This window comes from Bombina bombina, chromosome 2 (genome assembly GCF_027579735.1).
Source record: "Bombina bombina isolate aBomBom1 chromosome 2, aBomBom1.pri, whole genome shotgun sequence".
In the NCBI taxonomy this organism is placed as follows: domain Eukaryota; kingdom Metazoa; phylum Chordata; class Amphibia; order Anura; family Bombinatoridae; genus Bombina; species Bombina bombina.
In genome coordinates this window covers 1,084,264,405-1,084,279,117 of record NC_069500.1, presented here as the reverse complement: position 1 = coordinate 1,084,279,117, position 14,713 = coordinate 1,084,264,405, and positions in this window count along the sequence as shown.

Here is a 14,713-nt window from a genome sequence, read left to right as displayed (position 1 = left end):
TTCTTTTAGAATACCGAGAATTTTACAGTTTCTTCAGGATGGTTTAGATAAGGGTTTGTCCGCAAGTTCTTTGAAAGGACAAATCTCTGCTCTTTCTGTTCTTTTTCACAGAAAGATTGCTATTCTTCCTGATATTCATTGTTTTGTACAAGCTTTGGTTCATATAAAACCTGTTATTAAGTCAATTTCTCCTCCTTGGAGTTTGAATTTGGTTCTGGGAGCTCTTCAAGCTCCTCCGTTTGAACCTATGCATTCATTGGACATTAAATTACTTTCTTGGAAAGTTTTGTTCCTTTTGGCCATCTCTTCTGCCAGAAGAGTTTCTGAATTATCTGCTCTTTCTTGTGAGTCTCCTTTTCTGATTTTTCATCAGGATAAGGCGGTGTTGCGAACTTCTTTTGAATTTTTACCTAAAGTTGTGAATTCCAACAACATTAGTAGAGAAATTGTGGTTCCTTCATTATGTCCTAATCCTAAGAATTCTAAGGAGAAATCGTTGCATTCTTTGGATGTTGTTAGAGCTTTGAAATATTATGTTGAAGCTACGAAATCTTTCCGTAAGACTTCTAGTTTATTTGTTATCTTTTCCGGTTCTAGAAAAGGCCAGAAAGCTTCTGCCATTTCTTTGGCATCTTGGTTGAAATCTTTAATTCATCTTGCCTATGTTGGGTCGGGTAAAACTCCGCCTCAAAGAATTACAGCTCATTCTACTAGGTCAGTTTCTACTTCCTGGGCGTTTAGGAATGAAGCTTCGGTTGACCAGATTTGCAAAGCAGCAACTTGGTCCTCTTTGCATACTTTTACTAAATTCTACCATTTTGATGTATTTTCTTCTTCTGAAGCAGTTTTTGGTAGAAAAGTACTTCAGGCAGCGGTTTCAGTTTGAATCTTCTGCTTATGTTTTTCATTAAACTTTATTTTTGGGTGTGGATTATTTTCAGCAGGAATTGGCTGTCTTTATTTTATCCCTCCCTCTCTAGTGACTCTTGTGTGGAAAGATCCACATCTTGGGTAGTCATTATCCCATACGTCACTAGCTCATGGACTCTTGCTAATTACATGAAAGAAAACATAATTTATGTAAGAACTTACCTGATAAATTCATTTCTTTCATATTAGCAAGAGTCCATGAGGCCCGCCCTTTTTTTGTGGTGGTTATGATTTTGTATAAAGCACAATTATTCCAATTCCTTATTTTATATGCTTTCGCACTTTTTTATCACCCCACTTCTTGGCTATTCGTTAAACTGAATTGTGGGTGTGGTGAGGGGTGTATTTATAGGCATTTTGAGGTTTGGGAAACTTTGCCCCTCCTGGTAGGAATGTATATCCCATACGTCACTAGCTCATGGACTCTTGCTAATATGAAAGAAATGAATTTATCAGGTAAGTTCTTACATAAATTATGTTATAGTATCTTATTGTTTAAGAGCACAGTTTAGAATTGTATTGCTTGGATGTTAAAATATTTATAAATAAGGTTGGTTTTAAAAGTAAGCGTGTATGAACTTTGCATAGCATATTTAAATAGTTTTCAAGCGCATATAATATTGTGTCATATTCTGGTATTGCAAATATATTTCAAAAATGTTCATGGATATTAACTAAATAAAAGAATTCAGATATTTATATTAATTGTATGGTCTAGTAGGTGCATGTTGATTAAGGGTTTCTATTTTTTTTTAGGAAAATTATATTTGTAGTGTGTCATAACCCTGCCATAAGCTGATATATTATTTGGATAGCACTACTAAGATTTTCATAAATATACTGACAATATCTTAGGAAAGAAAGGTCTATTCCAATCTATTAGATTTGCGAAAAACACCTTCCACAAGTTGTCATGTTTTTGAGACCAATCATAACAAATTCATTAGAAAACCTTGTTTACATATGCGCTTTGTCAGGTTCCTTAGCACCATGTAACATGCTCAGTTTATATCTTTAAAAAAATGTGGTTTACTTTAACCCTTTGAGTGCTAAGCACTTTATCACCTGGGTGCTAAGCTGTTTTAAGTTGTTTTGTTTTTTTACTTTTTTCTTTTCAGATCCCCACTGTTGGAAAGGTTAGGCGATTACCTTTTCAACGGTTGGCGGTCTGTAGCTGCTTAGATGCCTGAGATGCAGGCTTATAAGCAGCATGCCCCCTGCTCCAATACTTAAGATTGTGAATTTTTAAAAAAATTGCATGGTGACGTCATCACGTCATTGCGCGTGATGTCACCGCACATAACGTGAAGCCCAGACGATGCCTGTCACTATGCAGGCCCGATCGCCTGGGTAGGAGCGGGTGGGAGCCCCCAGATCTCCCTCAAGGTGGGAGAGTGCTAGTGACGGCTCTGAGCCGTCGCTAGCACCAGAGTGGGAATCTCTGCGACGGCTCAGAGCCGCCGTTAGCACTCAAGAGGTTAAAATAAAAAAAAATTAACCCCTTGGCAACAGAGGACGTGTCAGGCACGTCCTCCAAAGGGTGTCAGTTAACAACTAAGGAATCGGAGCTCTGGAAGAGATTGCTTCCAGTCGCTCAAACAGTATTGCAGCCTGCAATACTGTTCCTGACTGCCGGGCTCCGACCCAAAGGCTCTTTTCAGAGCCAGTTAGTTAATTTAAATTTTGTGTTGATTTTTTTTTTAATAATTTTTTTCTCTGTGACATAAAAATAAATTATGTCACAGAACATATAGTGCTGAGGAAGCATATGCTTCATTTGCGTCTGAGTCAGACGCCTCTATGTCTGGCAGACCCCAATTTTGAGCCTGCCATATGCTCAAATACAGTCTCAAGTGATCGTGATTTATCTGTGGCTGCTAGCCCCCTGCCAGAAGGAGACGTGTTGCTCCAGCTGCCATGGCTGCTGAGGAGTGGGCAATGCCTCATCACCAGAGACCAGATATCCTGCCCTTCACTGCAAATCCTAGCATTAATGTGGATGTGGCCGGATTTAAGCCCCCAACAGTTTATACAAGAGTTTCTGGGCGATGATATATTGGGGAACATTGTCACCCAAACTAATTTATATGCACATCAGTTCTGTGCTGCAAAGCCTGACACTTTTTTGGCAAAGCAGAAATGGGTCCCCATCGATGTGCCAGAACTTAAAAAATTCTAGGCATTGACTATGCTGATGGGCATCATAAAGAAACCCTCCATCCGCTCCTACTGGAGCAGTAACCCCATTTGCTCTACCCCCATTTTCTCCCAGAGTATGTCGAGGAAGAGGTATGAAATGATTCTACATTTCATGTACTTCAGCGACAACAGCCTGTGCCCCCCTAGGGAGCATCCCCAGTTTGACAGGCTGTATAAAATCCGCCCCCTGATTACCCACTTTGCTGCCAGGTTTGTAGAGGCTTATACACATGGAAGGAATATATGCGTGGATGAATCACTGATAAAACTGATAAGGAAAGGCTGGGATTCAAGCAGTATATTCCTTCCAAGCGCTCCAGGTATGGAGTAAAGGTGTATAAACTCTGTGAGAGTGGTATACTCAGGCCTTCCGGGTGTACGAGGGAAAGGATATCCACCTTGACCCTCCAGGCTTCCCAGAACATATGGAAACCACTTAAGATTGTCTGTGACTTGATTTTACCCCTATTGAACAAAGGGTACCACTTGTATGTGGACAATTTTTATACAAGTGTCTTTTTGTAGAAGCTACTGTATTGTTTTGATACAGTAGCTTGCGGTACAAAATCGAAAGAACCACGCAGGTTTCCCAAGAAAACTTGCACACACCTGTGCAAGTGACGCTCTGCGCCAAGAGGAGCTGTTGGCAGTTAAGTACAAAGACAAGAAGGATGTATACCTTCTTACCACCATCCACACACACAGAGTGGACTGTGGCAGTCTCTGTACGTTGCAGACCTGAGAGCACAATGAAGCCAGTGTGCATCAAAACTTATAACTGGCATATGGGTGGGGTTGATCTAGCAGATCAGCTGCTGCTGCCCTGCCTAATTATGCGGAAGACAAAGGCCTGGTACAAAAAGGCTGCAATTTACATAATGCAGATTGCAACCCACAACGCTTTTTTGTTGTTCAAAAAAAGCAAACCCCGGAATGAAACTGACTTTTTTACAGTTTCAGCTCCAGATGATTTTGTACCAAGATGCACCTGCTCCCAGGGCGGTGACAGGAGAGAGCAGAGTTGGAGCTATCCATTTTATTTTCAAAATTCCCCCCTACTGTGGCGAAGCAGAAACCTCAGGAAAAAAAAGAAAGGACATAACCTTTTACTGTCCTGATTGCCCTGGACTCTGCATTGGGGACTGCTTCAAGCGGTATCACACACTAGTAAATTTAAAAAAAAAAAATTTACATTTGCCATTGTGTGTTTTTTTTTTTTGGGGGGGTGGGGGTTGGTTACATTTACTGTTACCGAGTTTGTAATTTTTACTTTTACTGTGCCAGATTTTTACATTTCACTGTTCTATTTTTATAAGCTCTAAAATTGGTGCTGGTTTTACCAAAACCCCTGTCAAACCTATGCATGGGGGGTATGGGTGTACTCAGGGGGGCTTGCAGAAAACAACCTGGAGTGTTTTCTTGCAATAACTTACAACAGGCTCTCCTAAATTATAGTCAAAAAGCAATGTGTGTGTAAAAATGAAAATTGAAAAATTACCACCATACACTTTCTCCAATTTTTTTGGCTAAAACGGTTGCATCAAAGCACTTCACATACAATACCTTGGGGTGTCAATGTTTCAAATATATACACTTTCATGACAATAAATAAAACTGGGGTATGCAATAGGCCCCAAACTAAATATAGGCCTATCGAAAGAAATACTCTCACTTTTAACTGAAATTACAAGTCCTACAATTGTAACTGAACCTTCCCAAAATCCTGGCAAACCTATGCATGGGGGGCATGGGTGTAATCAGGGGGTTTTGCAGAAAACAACCTGGAGTGTTTTCTTGCAATAACTTACAACAGGCTCTCCTAAATTATAGTCAAAAAGCAATGTGTGTGTAAAAATGAAAATTGAAAAATTACCACTATACACTTTCTCCAATTTTTTTGGCTAAAACAGCTGCATCAAAGGCATCAAAACACTCCATATACAATACATTGGGGTGTCAACTTTTCAAATATATGCACATTCATGGCAAGCAAATAAATTGGGGTATATAAAAAGGCCTCCAAAAAGAAGATATGTTATATGTGAAAAAAAAAATCACAAACATGTCAGAAGTTTGGCATTGCACCCCCAAACAAGCACACAAACCTATGCATCACTGTACTCAGGAGATGTTGCTGAACACATATTGATGTGTTTTGTGTCAGTAACACATAACAGGAGCTGATAATCAATGCCTAAAGTACAATGTGTTTAAAAAATAACACAAAAAAATGACTACCCAAACGTTTGACAAAGACTGGTTGGTTGAATTAGTGCATGGAAAGTGTTAAAATTACCAGCATTTTACTTTTCAAAAATATATGGTTTGATGGGGGTAAATTACATTGGCCGGCTTCAGAAATGTCCCAAATAGGACATGGGTGCATGATGACAGATGTGAAAATTCCAAGTTGGAAAACTAATGCGCCCCCTAAAAATAAGGACTTTTAGCCCCCAGAGAACCCAACACATCTATACATGGGTGGTATCACTGTACTCAGGAGATGTTGTTGAACACATATTGGGGTGTTATTTGGCAGTAACCCTTAATGTTCTCAGTAAATGTATTCTTAAATTGCTATTTTGTAAAAAAAAAAAAAAAAAAAAAAAAAAAAAATAAATTTTTTTTTTAAACTTTGGCATAGATTAGTGGTAAAATGGTTGCATGAAAAGAGTCAAAATACCCCAAATTTAATACCTTAGGTAGTCTTTAAAAATATATATACATGTGAAGGGTTATTCAGGGATTCCTGACAGTGTTACAATGTAACTATCGCTAATTTTGAAATAAAAAAATTATGGTTTGGAAATAGCAAAGTGCTACTTGTACTTATTGCCCTATAACTTGCAAAAAAGCATAGAACAAAGAACATGTAAACATTGGGTATTTCAAAACGGAGGACAAAATTTTGAAACTATTTAGAATGGGTTTTTTGTGGTGGTTGTAGATGTGTAACACATTTTGGGGGTCAGTTAGAAAAAGTGCGTATTTTTTCCATTTTTTCATCATATTTTATAGTAAATTATAAGATATGATAAAAATAATGGTGTCTTTAGAAAGTCCATTTAATTGTGAGAAAAAACAGTATATACAGGGAGTGCAGAATTATTAGGCAAATGAGTATTTTGACCACATCATCCTCTTTATGCATGTTGTCTTACTCCAAGCTGTATAGGCTCGAAAGCTTACTACCAATTAAGCATATTAGGTGATGTGCATCTCTGTAATGAGAAGGGGTGTGGTCTAATGACATCAACACCCTATATCAGGTGTGCATAATTATTAGGCAACTTCCTTTCCTTTGGCAAAATGGGTCAAAAGAAGGACTTGACAGGCTCAGAAAAGTCAAAAATAGTGAGATATCTTGCAGAGGGATGCAGCACTCTTAAAATTGCAAAGCTTCTGAAGCGTGATCATCGAACAATCAAGCGTTTCATTCAAAATAGTCAACAGGGTCGCAAGAAGCGTGTGGAAAAACCAAGGCGCAAAATAACTGCCCATGAACTGAGAAAAGTCAAGCGTGCAGCTGCCAAGATGCCACTTGCCACCAGTTTGGCCATATTTCAGAGCTGCAACATCACTGGAGTGCCCAAAAGCACAAGGTGTGCAATACTCAGAGACATGGCCAAGGTAAGAAAGGCTGAAAGACGACCACACTGAACAAGACACACAAGCTGAAACGTCAAGACTGGGCCAAGAAATATCTCAAGACTGATTTTTCTAAGGTTTTATGGACTGATGAAATGAGAGTGAGTCTTGATGGGCCAGATGGATGGGCCCGTGGCTGGATTGGTAAAGGGCAGAGAGCTCCAGTCCGACTCAGACGCCAGCAAGGTGGAGGTGGAGTACTGGTTTGGGCTGGTATCATCAAAGATGAGCTTGTGGGGCCTTTTCGGGTTGAGGATGGAGTCAAGCTCAACTCCCAGTCCTACTGCCAGTTTCTGGAAGACACCTTCTTCAAGCAGTGGTACAGGAAGAAGTCTGCATCCTTCAAGAAAAACATGATTTTCATGCAGGACAATGCTCCATCACATGCGTCCAAGTACTCCACAGCGTGGCTGGCAAGAAAGGGTATAAAAGAAGAAAATCTAATGACATGGCCTCCTTGTTCACCTGATCTGAACCCCATTGAGAACCTGTGGTCCATCATCAAATGTGAGATTTACAAGGAGGGAAAACAGTACACCTCTCTGAACAGTGTCTGGGAGGCTATGGTTGCTGCTGCACGCAATGTTGATGGTGAACAGATCAAAACACTGACAGAATCCATGGATGGCAGGCTTTTGAGTGTCCTTGCAAAGAAAGGTGGCTATATTGGTCACTGATTTGTTTTTGTTTTGTTTTTGAATGTCAGAAATGTATATTTGTGAATGTTGAAATGTTATATTTGTTTCACTGGTAAAAATAAATAATTGAAATGGGTATATATTTGTTTTTTGTTAAGTTGCCTAATAATTATGCACAGTAATAGTCACCTGCACACACAGATATCCCCCTAAAATAGCTATAACTTTAAACAAACTTAAAACTACTTCCAAAACTATTCAGCTTTGATATTAATGAGTTTTTTGGGTTCATTGAGAACATGGTTGTTGTTCAATAATAAAATTAATCCTCAAAAATACAACTTGCCTAATAATTCTGCACTCCCTGTAATGTGTGGGTACAGTAAACGACTAAGAGGAAAATTACAGCTAAACACAAACACCGCAGAAATGTAAAAATAGCCCTGGTTCCAAACGGTAAGAAAATGGAAAAGTGCTATGGTCAAGAAGAGGTTAAATAAGTTAAAAGATTAGTACAAATCCGAAATCAAATTTTATCAAAACTTGCACACTAGTAACATATCAGAGACTTCTTTAGGATTGCTAATTAGTGTTTGGATATTTAAAAAAAAAAGAAAACAAAAAAAGAAAAAAAAAAACATAATTTATGCTTACCTGATCAATTTATTTCTCTTGTGGTGTATCCAGTCCACGGATCATCCATTACTTGTGGGATATTCTCATTCCCAACAGGAAGTTGCAAGAGGACACCCGCAGCAGAGCTGTCTATATAGCTCCTCCCCTCACCGCCATATCCAGTCATTTGACCGAAAACAAGCAGAGAAAGGAGAAACCATATGGTGCAGTGGTGACTGAAGTTTAAAATTAAAAAATACCTGCCTTAAAATGACAGGGCGGGCCGTGGACTGGATACACCACAAGAGAAATAAATTTATCAGGTAAGCATAAATTTTGTTTTCTCTTGTAAGGTGTATCCAGTCCACGGATCATCCATTACTTGTGGGATACCAATACCAAAGCTTAAGTACATAGATGAAGGGAGGGACAAGATAAAAGTTTGATATCTATGGAATGAAGAGGTTCAAACATAACCCCCTGAAGAGCCTTAAGAACCAAATTTAAGCTCCAAGGTGGAGCAACAGGTTTAAACACAGGCTTGATTCTAACTAAAGCCTGACAAAATGCCTGAACGTCTGGGACATCCGCCAGACGCTTGTGCAAAAGAATAGACAGAGCAGAAATCTGTCCCTTTAAGGAACTAGCTGACAATCCTTTCTCCAATCCTTCTTGGAGATAATATCCTGGGAATCCTGACCTTACTCCATGAGTAGCCCTTAGATTCACACAAATAAAGATATTTACGCCATATTTTATGATAGATTTTCCTGGTGACAGGCTTCCGTTCTTGAATTAAGGTATCAATGACTGACTCGGAGAAACCACGCTTTGATAAAATCAAGCGTTCAATCTCCAGGCAGTCAGCCTGAGAGAAATTAGATTTGGATGGTTGAAAGGACCTTGAAGCAGAAGGTCCTGTCTCAGCGGCAGAGTCCATGGTGGAAAGGATGACATGTCCACCAGATCTGCATACCAAGTCCTGCGTGGCCACGCAGGCGCTATCGAGATCACCAATGCTCTCTCCTGCTTGATTTTGGCAATCAGACGAGGGAGCAGAGGAAACGGTGGAAACACATAAGCCAGGTTGAAGGACCAAGGCGCTGCTAGAGCATCTATCAGCGCTGCCTTGGGGTCCCTGGACCTGGATCTGTAACAAGGAAGCTTGGCATTCTGGCGAGATGCCATGAGATCCAGTTCTGGTTCGCCCCAACGAAGAACCATTGTGCAAACACCTCCAGATGGAGTTCCCACTCCCCCGGATGAAAAGTCTGTCTACTTAGAAAATCCGCCTCCCAGTTCTCTACACCTGGGATATGGATAGCTGATAGGTGGCAAGAGTGAATCTCTGCCCAGCAAATTAGACTTCTAACATCGCTAGGGAACTCCTTGTTCCCCCTTGATGGTTGATGTAAGCCACAGTCGTGATGTTGTCTGACTGAAATCTGATGAACCTCATTGTCGCTAGATGAGGCCAAGCCTGAAGAGCATTGAATATCGCTCTTAGTTCCAGAATGTTTATTGGAAGGAGTGACTCCTCCTGAGTCCACGATCCCTGAGCCTTCAGGGAGTTCCAGACTGCACCCCAACCTAGAAGGCTGGCATCTGTCATTACAATTCTCCAATCTGGCCTGCGAAAGGTCATACCTTTGGACAGATGGACCCGAGATAGCCACCAGAGAAGAAAATCCCTGGTCTCTTGGTCCAGATTCAGTAAAGGGGACAAATCTGTGTAATCCCCATTCCACTGACTGAGCATGCATAGTTGCAGCGGTCTGACATGTAGGCATGCAAACGGCACTATGTCCATTGCCGCTACCATTAAGCCGATTACTTCCGTACACTGAGCCACCGAAGGGCGAGGAATGGAATAAAGAACACGGCAGGAATTTAGAAGTTTTGATAACCTGGACTCCGTCAGGTAAATTTTCATTTCTACAGAATCTATCAGAGACCCTAGGAAGGAAACTCTTGTGAGGGGGGATAGAGAACTCTTTTCCTCGTTCACCTTCCACCCATGCGACCTCAGAAATGCCAACACTATGTCCGTATGAGACTTGGCAATTTGGAAGTTTGACGCCTGAATCAGGATGTCGTCTAAATAAGGGGCCACTGCTATGCCCCGTGGCCTTAGGACCGCCAGAAGCGACCCCAGAACCTTCGTAAAAATTCTTGGGGCTGTAGCTAACCCAAAGGGAAGAGCTACAAATTGGTAGTGCCTGTCTAGGAAGGCAAACCTGAGAAACTGATGATGATCTTTGTGTATCGTTATGTGCAGATAAGCATCCTTTAAATCCACTGTAGTCATGTATTGACCCTCCTGGATCATATGTAGGATGGTACGAATAGTCTCCATCTTGAATGATGGAACTCGAAGGAATTTGTTTAAGATCTTTAGATCCAAAATTGGTCTGAAGTTTCCCTCTTTTTTGGGAACCACAAACAGATTTGAGTAAAATCCCTGTCCCTCCTTTGGGACTGGATGGACCACTCCCACAACTAGGACGTCTCGTACACAGTGTAAGAATGCCTCTCTCTTTATCTGGTTTGCAGATAATTGTGAAAGGTGAAATCTCCCTTTTGGGGGGGAAGCCGTGAAGTCCAGAAGATATCCCTGGGATATAATTTCCAACGCCCAGGGATCCTGGACATCTCTTGCCCACGCCTGGGCGAAGAGCGAAAGTCTGCCCCCTACTAGATCCGTTACTGGATAGGGGGCCGTTCCTTCATGCTGTCTTAGAGGCAGCAGCAGGCTTTTTGGCCTGCTTACCCTTGTTCCAGGTCTGGTTAGGTCTCCAGACCGTCTTGGACTGAGCAAAAGTTCCCTCTTGTTTTGCATTAGAGGAAGTTGATGCCACACTTGAAGTTTTGAAAGGCACGAAAATTAGACTGTTTGGCCCTTGGTTTGGACCTATCCTGAGGAAGGGCATGACCTTTTCCTCCAATGATATCAGCAATAATCTCCTTCAAACCAGGCCCGAATAGGGTCTGCCCCTTGAAGGGAATGTTAAGCAGCTTCGATTTTGAAGTAACGTCAGTTGACCATGATTTAAGCCATAGCGCTCTGCGCGCCTGGATAGCAGAACCAGAATTCTTAGCCGTTAGTTTAGTCAAATGAACAATGGCATCAGAAACAAAAGAATTAGCTAGCTTAAGTGCTCTAAGCTTGTCCAATGGAGTCGCTACCTGTAAAGCCTCTTCCAGAGACTCAAACCAGAACGCCGCAGCAGCAGTGACAGGCGCAATGCATGCAAGGGGCTGTAGGATAAAACCTTGTTAAATAAACATTTTCTTAAGGTAACCCTCTAACTTTTTATCCATTGGATCTAAGAAAGCACAACTGTCCTCGACAGGGATAGTAGTACACTTTGCTAGAGTAGAAACTGCTCCCTCCACCTTAGGAACTGTCTGCCATAAGTCCCGTGTGGTGGCGTCTATTGGAAACATTTTTCTAAAAACAGGAGGGGGAGAGAACGGCACACCTGGTCTATCCCATTCCTTAGTAATAATTTCTGTAAACCTTTTAGGTATTGGAAAAACATCAGTGCACACCTGCACTGCATAGTATTTATCCAGTCTACATAATTTCTCTGGCACTGCAGTTGTATCACAGTCATTCAGAGCAGCTAAAACCTCCCTGAGTAACACGCGGAGGTGTTCAAGCTTAAATTTAAATGTAGAAATATCAGAATCAGGTTGCATCATCTTCCCTGAGTCAGAAATATCACCCACAGAAAGAAGCTCTCCTTCTTCAGCTTCTGCATATTGTGAGGCAGTATCAGACATAGTTCTTAAAGCGTCAGTATGCTCTGTATTTCGTCTAACTCCAGAGCTATCTCGCTTTCCTCTAAATACAGGTAGTCTGGCTAATACCGCTGACTTGTAAAGTAAACGCTATGGGCGCCCTGGATGTACTTGGCGCCATTTGAGCGTGAGTCCCTTGAGCGTGAGTCAAAGGATCTGACACGTGGGGAGAGTTAGTCGGCATAACTCCCCCCTCGTCAGATTCCTCTGGAGATACATTTTTTAAAGATAGAATATGATCTTTATTGCTTAAAGTGAAATCAGTACATTTGGTACACATTCTAAGAGGGGGTTCCACCATGGCTTTTAAACATAATGAACAAGGAGTTTCCTCTATGTCAGACATGTTTATATAGACTAGCAATGAGACTAGCAAGCTTGGAAAACACTTTAAATCAAGTTAACAAGCAAATATAAAAAACGGTACTGTGCCTTTAAGAGAAACAAATTTTGTCAAAATTTGAAAAACAGTGGAAAAAGTCAGTAAATCAAACGAAATTTTTACAGTGTGTATAATAAGCTAACAGAGCATTGCACCCACTTGAAAATGGATGATTAAAGGATTACTTTGCGTTATAATTTTTAAGCCAAACAACTAACATATTAAAGATAATAAACATTAATTAAAACCTATTGACCTATTTTTTCTCCAAAACAAAGTTTCATAACGTTCTAAAAGTTAAATTTTTTATTTGCCGATGATGTCACGTTATCGTGCCCACTATTTTCAGCACTGCATGTTCAAAATACTTAAACCAATGAAATTGTGTTTAAAGCGCCATTTTGAAACCTAGGTATTGTAAACGGATTGGTACAGAGCAAAGGATACCCACGGAGTGGGTTTGGAAAACAATTAAATTTGCAGACAAGATTTCTGATATACGGTAGATATGTTAATGAAATGCTATTGATAAAAAGCGTATTTGGGGTAGTTAGTTGGTAACAGGCATAGAAAATATTTACTTACAGTGGCCCTTTAACCCCTTAGTTCAAAAACCGTATAAAAAAAAGACGTTTTTTTAACAGTCACACCAAACTGCCACAGCTTTGCTGTGGGCCTACCTTCCCCAACAAACGATTTTGGAAGCCTAAGAGCCCTTTAGAGATGTCCTGTAGCATTCAGGGGACTCCTGGAGGAAGCTGGATGTCTCAGTCTGTAATAGTTAATGCGCAAAAAAGCGCTAAACTAGGCCCCTCCCACTCATAGTAACACAGTGGAAAGCCTCAGGAAACTGTTTCTAGGCAAATTTAAGCCAGCCATGTGGAAAAAAACTAGGCCCCAATAAAGTTTTATCACCAAAGTATATATAAAAACGTTTAAACATGCCAGCAAACGTTTTATATTGTAAATATAAAAGAGTATTACCTCAGAAAGTAAGCATGATACCAGTCGCTATTAAATCACTGTATTCAGGCTTACCTTACATAAATTTGGTATCAGCAGCATTTTCTAGCCTTCACATCTTCTAGAAAAATATTAACTGCACATACCTCATAGCAGGATAACCTGCACGCCATTCCCCCGCTGAAGTTATCTCTCTCTTCAGACATGTGTGAGAACAGCAATGGATCTTAGTTACAACCTGCTAAGATCATAGAAATCCCAGGCAGATTCTTCTTTTTTCCTGCCTGGAACAAAATAGCACAACTCCGGTACTATTTAAAAATAATAAACTCTTGATTGAAGCAAAATAACAGCTACATTTCACCACTTATCTCTTACTACCTCCATGCTTGTTGAGAGTTGCAAGAGAATGACTGGATATGGCGGTGAGGGGAGGAGCTATATAGACAGCTCTGCTGTGGGTGACCTCTTGCAACTTCCTGTTGGGAATGAGAATATCCCACAAGTAATGGATGATCCGTGGAATGGATACACCTTACAAGAGAAAACTATTTGATGCTAATTGTTCATCTGACATAAATTAGCAAAGTGAAAAAATATTTAAAAATAACTTTTTTGTCAACATCGAATCAAATCAGCTGGTGTTTTGTTACTTTTAAGTTTTTTAGCAGAAGGTTTTTGTTTCTGTTCCATATTTACACAGACAAAATAATTAATTTTTTCCATTTTTAACCAATCCAAAGAGAAAAAAAGTAGATTTCCAGTACATTGTATCTGAGGCCAATTAGTTAAAAATGGTGGTGTTTCTAATGGATTAAGAAAACACAATATGACTATGAAGGTTTTGTAAGGCAAACTAATAGATTAGAATTGGTGTCATTGTTTGATTCTTTGGCAAATTCAGCACTGACACTGTTGAAGGTCAAATCATCCTGTCTGTTACTTTATTTCTTAAAATTACTGTATTCAGTCTTTACCTTCTGAAAGTTCAACAGAGCTACTCCTTCAAGACCTCATAAATGGAGGGAAGGCTCTTTGTGGACAATGTAGAAACACTGCTACCACTTCTGGTTCCTATAGATGTTTCAAGAGAAGAGTTTTAATAGTCCTACCATAAGAAGGGAGTATACAAAACACTGGGAAACTGTTATTGGGATTCAAAAGCATGGCTAGATAATGGCTGGATTTTTTTTTTTTTAAATCTGGAAACAAATAAATCTTCCACTGTAGCCTCCATTACTTCCACACAAAGGGCTCCATGTACTAAGATATCCACGAGGTGTTCATAAGCTTTTCCGTCTAAATTTCTGCGTGCGGAGAGAAGATACCGTAGGTACCAAGCCCCGAAATTGGTGAGAAAAAAAAATGACATTTACAAGTATTGAGCGAACGTGTCCGCAACTCTTATATTTTAGCCTTTTTGTAGCATAAAATTCCTCGCTCTACATAAATCTCACAAGAAACAATTACTAAACAATCTATTGCTCCGCCCGCTACTTTTTCCGCATCTATCTTGTGAACTATCCCTCACCAG